Raw genomic sequence first — 12,164 nt, 5'->3', positions numbered from 1 at the left:
CCCCCACCTGGGTCCCTGTGGCTGACTGTTCCTCTGTCTGGCTTCCTGGCTTTTAATCCCCTTTCTCCTACTCTTCTGGCCTGCTTCTTTGGGCGGGCCTGAGTTTCCTCTCCTCACCTAATCCCTTCAGCTGATTGCTCTTCTGTCCGTGTTCAAAGCTTTTATCCCCTTTCTCCTGCTCTTTCAGCCTGCTACTCTGGGCATCCCTGAGTTGTCTCTCCTCACCTGTAACCCTGGGGCTGACTGCTCTTCTGTCCAGGTTTAAGGCTTTTATTCCCTTTCTCCTGTTCTTCTGGCCTGCTACTCTGGGCGGGCCTGAGTTTCCCCTCCTCACCTAATCCCTTCGGCTGATTGCTCTTCTGTCCGGGTTCAAGGCTTTTATCCCCTTTCTCCTGCTCTTCTGTCCTGCTACTCTATGAGAAGAGGATGTGGATTAAGAGATATCACTGCTGATGCCAGATGGATCTTAGCTGAAAATGAAGAATAACAGAAAGATGTTCACCTGTGTTTTATTGATCATGCAAGGAATTCAACTGTGTGGATCATAACACATTTTGGATAACATTGCAAAGAATGGGAATTCTAGAACACTTAATTGTTGTCATCAGGAAACTGTACATAGACCAAGAGATGAAGAGAACAAGAGAATACCAAATGGTTTAAAATTAGGTAGGGCATGCATAAGTGTTGTACCATTTCACCATACTTATTCAATCTGTATGCTGAACTAATAATCCAAGAAGTTGGAGAGGATTGTGGCATTGGGATTGGAGGAAGACTCATTAACAGCCTGTGATATGCAAATGACACACTCTTGCTTGCTGAAAGTGAAGAGGACTTGAAGCACTTGCTGATGGAGATCAAAGACTACAGTCTTCATTGTGGATTACCTCAGCATAAAAAAAACAGAAATCTTCACAACTGGACCAATAAGCAGCATCAAAATAAATGGAGAAAATATTCAAATTGTTAAAGATTTCATTTTACTTGGATCCACAATCAACATCCATGGAAGCAGCAATCGAGAAATCATACTTCTTATTGTCCTAGGCAAATATGTTGCAAAAGATCTCTTTAAAGTGTTGAAGAGCAAAGATATCACTTTGAAGAATAAAATGTGCTTGACTCAAGCCATGGTATTTTCAATTGCCCCATATGCATGTGAAAGCTGGACAATGAATAAGGAAGACTCAAGAAGAATCAATGTCTTTGATTTGTGGTGTTTTCCAATACTGAAAATACCATGGACTGCCAGAAGAATATAGATATCTATTCTGGACAAATTTCAGCTAGAATGCTCATTAGAAGTGACAATAGCCAGACTTCATCTCACATACATTGGTCATGTGGTCAGAAAGGACCAGTCACTATAGAAGTATATCATGCTTGGTAAATTGGAGGGTCAGAGAAAAAGGGGAAGACTCTTAATGAGATTTATTGACAGAGGCAACAATGATGGGCTCAAGCACAGCAAAGATTCTGAGAATCCCACAAGATAGGGCAGGATTTCACTCTTAAACATTGGGTCGCTATGAGTTGGAATCAACTCAAAACCTAACAACAACTAACATTGGGGAAAAGTTATAATAACTTCTTACACATAACCATACACCCTAAGGGAATGAGTCATTAGGTCCATGGGCTTGGAACCACGTTCGAGAGGGACATCTAGCTCAACTGACATATCATACTACACAAAAACATCATTCTACTTCTACATTGCCCACAAGGAGCTCTGGAGATGTAGTGCCTGAGGCATGTGACTGCTAATCAGAATGTTGGCAGTTCAAATCCACCAGCTGCTGTGTGGAAGGAAGATGGAGCAATCAACTTCCATAAAGATTTAGTGCCTCAGAAACCCAGTGGGGGTCGCTACAAGTCAGAATTGACTTTATGGCAGTGAATTTGTTTGTTTGTTTTTGTATCTACTTTGGTGAGTAGCGGCTGGGTCTTAAAAGCTTGCAAGCAGCCATCTAGATGCAACAATCTTTGACTGGAGCAAAGAAGAATGAAGAAAACTAAAGCTTCATGGAAACAATTAGTCCAAGGGACTAGTGGACCATGTGAACCTCAGCCTACATGACCATGAGACTAGAAGAACCAGATGGTGCCTGGCTACCTGTAACAACCACTCAGTATGATTAAATTAGGTGATTCTAGATAGAGTAACAGAAAAAGTTATGGAATGAAACGCAAAATCATAAATAGATCAGGCTTACTGGACTGATAGATAGTGCTGAAACCCCCAAGATTATGGCCCCTAGTTGCCTTTCAGTCCTGAAATTGAACTCACTCTGTGGCTTCCAGTCAAACAATTCACAGCTGTATAAGGTGAACATTTACACCAGGTAGGTACACTCCTTAGAACAATCAACCATGGGAGATCAGAAGAACAGTATTTGCACAGGAAGATAGCTCAAAGAGCAGTAATGCATAGAAAAGAAGGACACAGGGAAAAGGTAATCACAGGGAAGAAGTGGAAGAGAGTTATTGCATTATGGGGATTTAACCAATGTCATGAAACAAAATGTGTATGAACTGTTGTATCAAATATGAATTTGCTCTGTAAATTTTCACCCAAATCACAATTTAAAATAATTACAATAAAAAAGTATGCATAGAAGACAAACACAAATTCAGGACTATAGTGACTCTTAAAGAGAGGTGGAGAAAATTGGGGCCTTGAAGGTGGTATCAAATGTATCTATACAAAAAGGACATGAGGGTGACATCTTCCTCTGATCTTCTCCACCCTTATGAGAGGAAAACAGAATCACCCTCATCAGCCCAAGGCATACTCTTATGAGGCTGAAGTCAGACATCCTGCCACCCTCCAACCTTTTTACCAACTCTGACACCAACTTTCCCTCCTCCAATACTCACTACTCTCTGCTGGGTTGGGTAATTTGTTGCAATGGCCACACAGACCTCACAGACAATGCTTATGATTATGAAGTTTATTCGGGAGGTAACAGATTACAATTCAGGTTCAGGAATGCTCAGGAGGCAATTCGTTGATCAGGACACTCTCCTTTCTGCTATGGCCTCAGGTACACCTCTCAGGCCTCTTGACCTGGCCTTTGCCCTGCTTGGGCAAGTGTTACAAAACTCTTTTAGCTCTGCTGATAGAGGCACTTAGGTGCATCCCACTAAGTTACAAAGCCTCTTGCCCAAAGGCACTCAGCTTTCTCGCTCCATGGGCCAGTAAGCTCACTGCTCTGTCTCATCCTCTTTCTGTTGCCACTATCTCTGCTGACTCTCCACTGCCTCTCCACCAACTGTCTGCTGTCTCAGCACAGGGATCTCAGGTCCATCTGCTGTCTTAGCGCAGGGACCTTGAGTCCAAGGACGTACTATATCTTTCCTTCTCTTCACAGTAGTGAGATTCCTCTTTCTGCCTCTGGGAAAGCTCATTTTCAGCCAAACAGGATGACAAAACTGACCAATCCCAATATTAGGATTCCATATACCTTATTTCCATAGTCCTAACCCCCATAAAAATGTTGTGTACCTTATTTACATCACTAACAAGCTATCTAATCCCCTAGGAAGGCCACAAGCAATTCACATTTGCATGGTTCTACCCAGTCATCTGGTGGAAGTCACAAAGCCCATGGCTAGAAGAGCCATATGAAGTAATTCACTGCACAACAGTCTGTAATATTTTATTTCTTTAAAAATAATGCAAGTATGGTTTAAACTCTAAACTCAGTGGTGGGTACACTACTGTCCAGTATGTTACATTCTCTTTTTCCTGCACATTTTGCATATTCCATTAATGAAAATATGAACCTTCCATTTTATAAACAGAACATTAGCCAGATAGATTTTTCTATATAGTTATTGTTTGGGTTTTTCATTTCATTCAATTTTGTAAAATATTCAGGCTTAGGAATAGAAAGGGGTTTCATCTGATAAGGATCTAGTATTCAGAATACAAAGAACTTTTACAAGTCAACAGCCAAAAGACAAACAATCCAATTTTAAAATGGACAAAATACTTTAATACATATTTCAACAAAGAAGATATGCAATTGGCCAACAAGCATATGAAAAGACGTTTGACATCATTAGTCACTAAGAAAATACAAAGCAAAACTACAATGGGATAACACTTCAACCTCACTGGGATGATTGTAAAAAAAAAAACTTTAAAAAAACACTGGAAAATAAAAAGTGTTGGCTAGGATGTGGAAAAATTGAAATATTTGTCCATTTCTGGTGAGAATGTAAAATACTACAGCCACTGTAGAAAAGAATTTGGTAATTTTCTGAAAAAAGTTAAGTACAGAATTTCCATTTACCCATAGATATATATGCAAAGAACCAAAAACAAGTTCTGAACCAAATATTCCTAATGGTCACTGCAATACTATTCACAATAGCTAAAAGGTATAAACTACCTAAGTGTACATCAACAGATGAGTGGAAAAAAATTGTGGCATATGCAAACAATAGAATATTATGTAGTAATAACAAGGAATGAAGTTCTGAGACATACTACACTGTGGAGGAACCTTGAACATACTATGCTAGGTGAAAGAAGACACAAAATGTCACACATTAAAGCAGATTGGAAGGAAGTTGCCTGGGGATAATAATTGTAGGGAATGAGGGAAATAGAGAGTGACAGCTTAATTTAAAGGATATGACGTTTTTTTTTTTAAGGTAAAGAAAATATTTTGTAACAATATATATGCTGGTTGCACATCACTATGAATGTACTAAATATGTCTGAAATGCCCACTTTAAAATTACTTTTTTACTTCAAATTTCACCACAGTAAAAAAAATACTTCAGGAATTCTTTAAAATACTGAATTTTAATATACCATTTCTAAATTGCTTATCATAGATGTTATGACCTCCTGCTTTCTATATATTTATTTAAAAAATACCTTATAGTGAAATAAAACCAAAACCTAAACCCACTGTCATCCAGTCAGTTACAACTCATAGTGATCTAAGAAGGCACAGAACTGCTCCATAGGGTTTCCAAGGCTGTAAATCTTTACAGAAGCATATTGCCACATCTTTCTTCACAGAGCTGCCAGCCTTTTGGCTATCAGCCAAATGCTTTAACAACTGAGCAACCAGGGCCCCAATGAAATGAAGTCACCTTATTTAATTTACCCCATAAAATACATATGTAGGCAATGGAGGATGTGTTAGGTGAAATGGGGGAATTGGAGTTTTGGGTGGGGATAGGGGTAGTTTACAGAACTAAACAAAATTGCAATCTACCTAGGAAATATGGACTTCAGTATCTTAGAGTGAAAAGGGGCTTTTGAGCAAGAAAATCATAATTTCTGCCTCAACTTAAGTAAATTACCATGTGTATCTATTTCTGACCAGAAAAGGAAGTAAAACTACTAAGGTGTCTAAGGTTCTTTCAGTTATAACCAGATATCTATCAGAATTCAACATTAGTAAGAGAATAAAACCCAGAAAAAAGCAGAAGGAAGGAAATATGCCATTAAAAAATCTAATAAATTTGATTTTTAAGTCTAGTTTCATAACATACCTGCAATGAATACATATTTTCTGTTTAATTTTTTTTTTTTTTTCTTCATAGAGTTGGTTCTTACTCATAGCAACCCTTTGTACAACAGAACAAAACACTGCCTGGTACTGCACCCTCCTCGCAAATGTTATGTTTGAGACAATTGTTGCAGACACTGTTTCAATCCATCTTGTTGAGAATCCTCTTCCTTTTCACTGATCTTCTACTTTACCAAGCTTGATGTCCTTCTCCAAGGGACTAGCTGGAAAATATGGCCTTGATGATAGGAATGATGCAAGAGATTACATGATATAATTTTGCAAGACCAATGATTTTCTCATTGCAAATACCCTTTTTGCAACAACATATATGGCTACTGTACACATGGACCTCAGTGGTACAGTGAAATACTTAATATGACTCTTCTTATCATGGCCTTTGTGACTCCTATCAGATGACTTGGTGCAACTATGTAAATGTAAGGTGCTTCTGGCCCACCAAAGGGATTGGATAGCTTGTTAGTAATGTAAATAGGGTATATGGCATCCTTGCTGAGATGCGACCATGCAAATAAGGTGTATGGAAATCTAATGTAGGAAATGATCAGTTTTGACATCTCGCTAGGTTTAAAATGAGTCTTCCTAGGGACAGAAAGTTGTGGCTAAAGCACTTGACTGCTAACCAGAAGGCTGGCAGTTCAAACCCACCAGCCACTCCTCGGAAGGAAGGTTGGGCAATCCTACTTCCATAGTGATACTGCCTCGGAAACCCAAGGAGGGGTCGCTATGAGTCGGGGCTGACTCGACGACACATAACAACAACAACAACAGAGACAGAAAGAGGGGATCTCAGTATCATCAAGACAGAGAAAAGTCAGAAGGGGAGTGCATCCTTGGAACAGAGATCCCTGTGCTAGACCTCTTTGTCAGAGAGAGCAGCAGAGAGATGGCAGCAGCAAAATGGGGAGACCAGCATGAGACAGAATACAAAGCTTTCTGGCCCATGGAGTAAGAAAACTAAGAAGTGCCTTGGGCCGAAGTCTTGTTGGCAGAGTGGGTTGCACCTAGGTGCACCTACTAGCAGAGTTAAAAAGGCTTTATAACACTTGCCTGAGCAGGGTGGAGGCCAGGCTGAGAGGCCAAGGGCCAAAAAGTGGTGTGCCTTCAGGTATAGCTGAAGTGAGACATCTTGATAGAAGAATTGCATCCTGAGTGTTCCTGAAACTGAATTTTAACCTGTTGATTCCCTAATAAATCCAAGTAATTGTGAGTATTGTCTGTGAGTCTTGTGTGGCCATTGCAATGAAGTATCGAACCCAACAAAAAAGTAGAGTGCAGAGGGAAGGATTATTGATGTCAGAATTGGTAAAAAGGTTAAAGAGTGGCAGCCTCATAGGAATGAGCCTTGGGCTGCTGATGGTGATTCCATCTGCCCTTTTTGCAACCTCACTGGATGGAATACAAAGGAATCAAATCAATTACATCTGTGGAAACAGGCATTGGAGAAGTTCAACATCATCAGTCGAAACAAGGCCAGGGGCCAGCTGAGGAACAGACTATCAATTGTTCATATGCAAGTTCAAGTTGAAGCTGAAGACAATTAAAGCAAGACCATGAGAGCCAAAGTACAACCCTGAATATATCTCATCTGAATTTAGAGATCATCTCAACATTAGATATGACACTTTGAATACCAAAGCCTGAAGACAAGATAAGTTAGAGGATGATGACATCAAGGACATCATACATGAAGAAACCAAAAATCATTAAAAAGACAGGAAAGAAAGAAAAGACCAAAATGGAGGTCATAAGGAGTTCTTAAACTTACTCTTGAACATAGGGTAGCTAAAATGAATGAAATAAATGATAAAAGAGATGAACAGAATATTTCAAGGGTGGCTCAAGAAGACAAAGTCAAGTATTATAATGAAATGTGCAAAGGTCTGGAGTTAGAAAACTGAAAGAAGAGGACACACTCAGCATTTCTTAACCTTAAAGAACTGAAGAAATAATTCAAGCCTTGAGTAGAATATTGAAGGGTTCAGTGCGCAAATTATTGAATGATGCAAGAAGCATTAAAAGGCTAAAAGAACACAGAGTCACTGAACCAAAAAGACTTGGTTCACATTCACCCATTTCAGGAGGCAGTATATGAACAAGAACCATTGGTACTGAAGGAAGAAATTCAAGCTGTACTGTAGGCACTGTCATAAAACAAAACTAAACTAAACCCACTGCCATTGAGTTAATTCCAACCCACAGTCAATACTATATGATGGAGTAAAACTGCTCCATAGATTTTCCAAGGCTGTAAATCTTTATAGAAACACACTACATCATTTTTCTCCTGTGGAGTGGCTGGTGAGTTTGAACTACCAACCTTTTGATTAGCAGCCCAATGTTTTAGCCACAGCACCACCAGATATCCTAGCAAAAAATGAGGTTCCAGAAACAGACAATTGAGATGTTTCCACAAACAGATGCAAGACTCATCCATATCTATATCTATCTTTTCTATATCTAAGAAATTTGGAAAACACCAGTCTGACCAACTGACTAGAAGAGATCCTTATTTGTGCTCATTCCAAAGAAAAGGGATCCAACAGAATGTGGAAATTATCTAACAATATCATTAATATCACACATGAGTAAAATCTTGGCAAAATTAATTCAACAGTTGCAGCAATCTATTGACAGGCAATTTCCAGAAATGCAAGCTGGATTCAGAAAGAAAACGTACAATGAGGGATATAATTGCTGATGTCAGAAAGATCTTAGCTGAAAGCAAAGAATACCAGAAAGATGTCTACCTGTGTTTTATTGACTATACAAAGGCATTTGACTATGTGGATCATAACAAATTATGGTTAATATTGTAAATAATGGGAATTCCAGAACACTTAATTATGCTCATGAGGAACCTGTACATTGCCCAAGAGGCTGTCATTTGAACAGAATAAGGGGATACTATGTGGTTGAAAATCAGGAAGGATGTGTGTCAGGGTTATATCCTTTCATCATACTTATTCAATCTGTATGCTCAGCAAATAATCTGAGAAGCTGGACTATATGAAGAAGAATTTGGCACCAGGATTGGAAGAAGCACCATTAAAAACCTGCAAAATGCAGAAGACACAACCTTGCTTGCTGAAAGTGAAGAAGAGTTGTAACAGTTACTAATGAAGATCAAACACTACAGTTTTCAGTATGGATTACACCTCAACATAAAGAAAATAAAAATACTCACAAATGGACCAATAAGCAACATCATAATAAACACAGAAAGGATTGAAGTTGTCAGAGATTTCATTTCATTGCATCCACAGTCAACACCCATGGAATCAGCAGTCAGGAAATCAGACATCACATTTCACTGAGGAAATCTGCTGCCTCAGACCTCTTGAAAGTTTTAAGAAGCAAAGATGTCACATTGAAAACTAAGGTGCTGCTAAACTAAGCCATGGTATTTTCAATTGCCTCATCTGCATATGAATGCTGGGCAATGAATAAAGAAGACTGAAGAAGAACTGATGCCTTTGAATTGTAGTTCTAGCAAGGAGTACTGAAAATACCATGGACTGTCAGAAGGAGGAACAAATTTGTCCTGGAAGAAGTACAGATGGAATGTTGCTCCCTGGTGGCGAGAATGACCAGACTTCATCTCACTTACTTTGGTCAATGTTGTCAGAAGGGACTCTTCTCTGGAGAAGGATACCATGCTTGGTAAAGTGCAGAATCAGCGAAGAAGGGGAAGACTCTCAAGGAAATGTAATGACCCAGTGACTGCAAGGATGGGCTCAAGCACAGCAAAGATTGTGGGGATGGTGCAGGACTGGGCAATGTTTTGTTCTGTTGTACATAGGGTCACTATGAGTGAGAGCCAACTGGATGGCACCTAAAAACAGCAACAAGCTTAAGCGGAAAATTATTATAAAGAACCTGTGTTAGCAGGCCCCTCCTCTAAATGCCTGAGCTCCAAGGAACTTCCAGAAGAGACCCAATTCAAAATGTTACTAGTTTTAGACAGATAAAAATTCATTCTTTACAATGATTTTTTGAAGTGTAGTATTTTAGGTGTATTACAAATCTAAGAAATAATCTGAGAATATTAAGCCATTAGAAGGGAATGTAAGAAAAAACTAACATCATTTGGCAACATTTCAGAAAAGATTAAAGTGTGTATTTTATAATTTCAAAAAACTTAAATTTGGTTTGTACAGATTTGTTTTATTAATTATAATAATAGGAAAGCTGAGATGTTGTAGATGTTTTGAATTTTACACATGGTGAATAAACTTATTTCTGTTTAATATGCATGGATTATGTAGTATGCAATAAATGGATCTCTGGCAATATTTTTTTAAAATAGATTTTTCAATATAATTTTACATTTCCAGAAAAATTATCAATTCTAGACTATACTTTCCATGAATAAAATGCATATATATCATAATATTTTGAATTTAAATATAAGAAATTCCAAAGCAATTCACATTCAATTACTTTGTCATTTATCATCTCCTCAAACATTTAAATTGGAAAATCTGATTATTAAATATATTTGAACTATAAATTAACATCAAAAAACAATGACAACACTTGCCTTCTTCCTAACTAAATATCAAAGGCTTGGATAAATTCAATAATTTACTTCATTTTTCATTCAGAAAAGAGGTTTATGTTAATAAAAGATGACACCAGAACAACAAAAAAAATGATTTCAGGGTAATTAATTGGTTTCCTATATGCAAGATTACTAAAATTCTTGTTTATTTGGGTTTTTTATATACCTCTCTTTTTTCCACCTATGAAAAACATATTCCAAAGAAGAATATTCAACTTATTAGGCCATATTTATTAGTAATAGTAAACTATTAATAAAATTTCAATGCATATAATTGCTATGACACAAGGGATATTTTTCATTTTCTGGTTCCCTTACTATAAATGTTTTGAAATTAACATACTTCTGCATATAAATATATTTTTTCTCAATGCAAGTATGGTATACTTTTATTTTGTTACTGTTTCAGTTTTCCAACTTAAAATTATATATTTATTCTAATGTTTTAAAAAATCTATTTGTTCATGTTATAAAACATCTATTATTTACTGAAATGTCAACCATTAAAGCCAAAGGATTTCAAAAGCCCCTAAAGAGATTTTAGGGGAAAAAAAGAATGTGGTGCTCTGGATATTAAAGCACTAAATGAATTTTATAACTATATCAAAACTTTTCTTTTAAAACAGAAGAAAGATATTTATATCCAAATACATCATCATAATCAAATATAGCATTATTATATGCATATTGACTTTATACATCATGCAAGACTTCACTACCACTGAAATGTATTATTAAAAATAGAGACAGGTGTGACAAAATCAACTACCTATGTGCCTTCAACTACATTAAATCTCATCATAAACTGAAAGAAAAATGCATCACATGGGATAAAGAATAAAAATAACAACTTGTAGTGTTATTATCTTGTCACTTCCTATATATCCAGATATACTCTATAGCTATCTTTTTATGTGATTTAAGAAATAGAATACATTATAGGCTATAACATGTTTTTTTTGCTGAGATTTCTCTTTCAATATACCCTTTTGTCCTTAACTGATAGTATCCAAGTCCATGACTTCAATACATAGACTAATGATGCTCAAAATAAACTCCATCTCAAAATTTTTCTCATCACAGAAATTGTTGATATAGGCAATGCCTATCTAGTATCTTTATTTGGAGGTCTCAATTCCTAGTCATCCCAAAGTGAACCAAACTTATCTGTCTCCAAAAACTGCCAAATTTACTTCTAAAATATTGTTTTCTCTATTGACTTATCTCTATCTCCATTCCTAATATTCCAGTACAAACTATTATCATCTGTCATCAATTGTAGTACCACCAACAGCTTTCCCAATAGTCTCCCAGAATCCATTTTGTCCCCACTCAAGCTAGTCTTCATTCAACCACCAGAAAGATTAATTTCATAACAAAACACCTCCTAGAGTGGAAAAAAAATGCTCAATTGTATTTTGTATTGCTTTCAAATAAAATAATAAATGACCAGAGAATAATGACCAAAGGAGTTGACAAAATGTGGAATACAGCTGAATTTATAAAATCAGGTGCAATGGAGTGGTAGGAATGGAAGCCAGACTGGAATGACTGGAGCAAATGAGAGGTTAGGAACTGCAGATTCTGTTAGAAGACTAATCTAATGAGTATGTGGACTGAAGCAGAGAAAAGAGGTAACACAAGCGTGGAATTATGGGTCAACAGAGGAATTTCTTAGGATGAGAGAAAATAGAAAAAGTTTATACACTTATGGGTCCATCAATAGAAAGGAAAAAAAAAAAATGGGCACGTTTCTTTTTCTTGAGTGAAGAATTTTTTAAATGAAATCTGTGGTTCATGGAATATTTCTTTACCCAAAAGTTTGACTCTATAGATGAGACTGTGATCTGCAAGAGGCAATTCAATAATGGGAATATTGGTTTCCTGGCTCAACCCCACTCTCTTCACTCTAGGATGAGGCATGTAAAATTTCTGGCCATATGAAATGGATCCACTAAGGAGTTTAACTGAAGAGCATTAGGGAATAGTTATTGGAGACCTCTGCCAGAATTTAAACTGTTGCCATTTGCAATATATAT

This window comes from Orycteropus afer, unplaced genomic scaffold (genome assembly GCF_000298275.1).
Source record: "Orycteropus afer afer isolate SDZICR_OR568_19922 unplaced genomic scaffold, OryAfe1.0 scaffold00105, whole genome shotgun sequence".
In the NCBI taxonomy this organism is placed as follows: Eukaryota; Metazoa; Chordata; class Mammalia; order Tubulidentata; family Orycteropodidae; genus Orycteropus; species Orycteropus afer.
The sequence above is the reverse complement of the archived record's forward strand: the minus strand, read 5'-3'. Positions refer to the sequence as shown.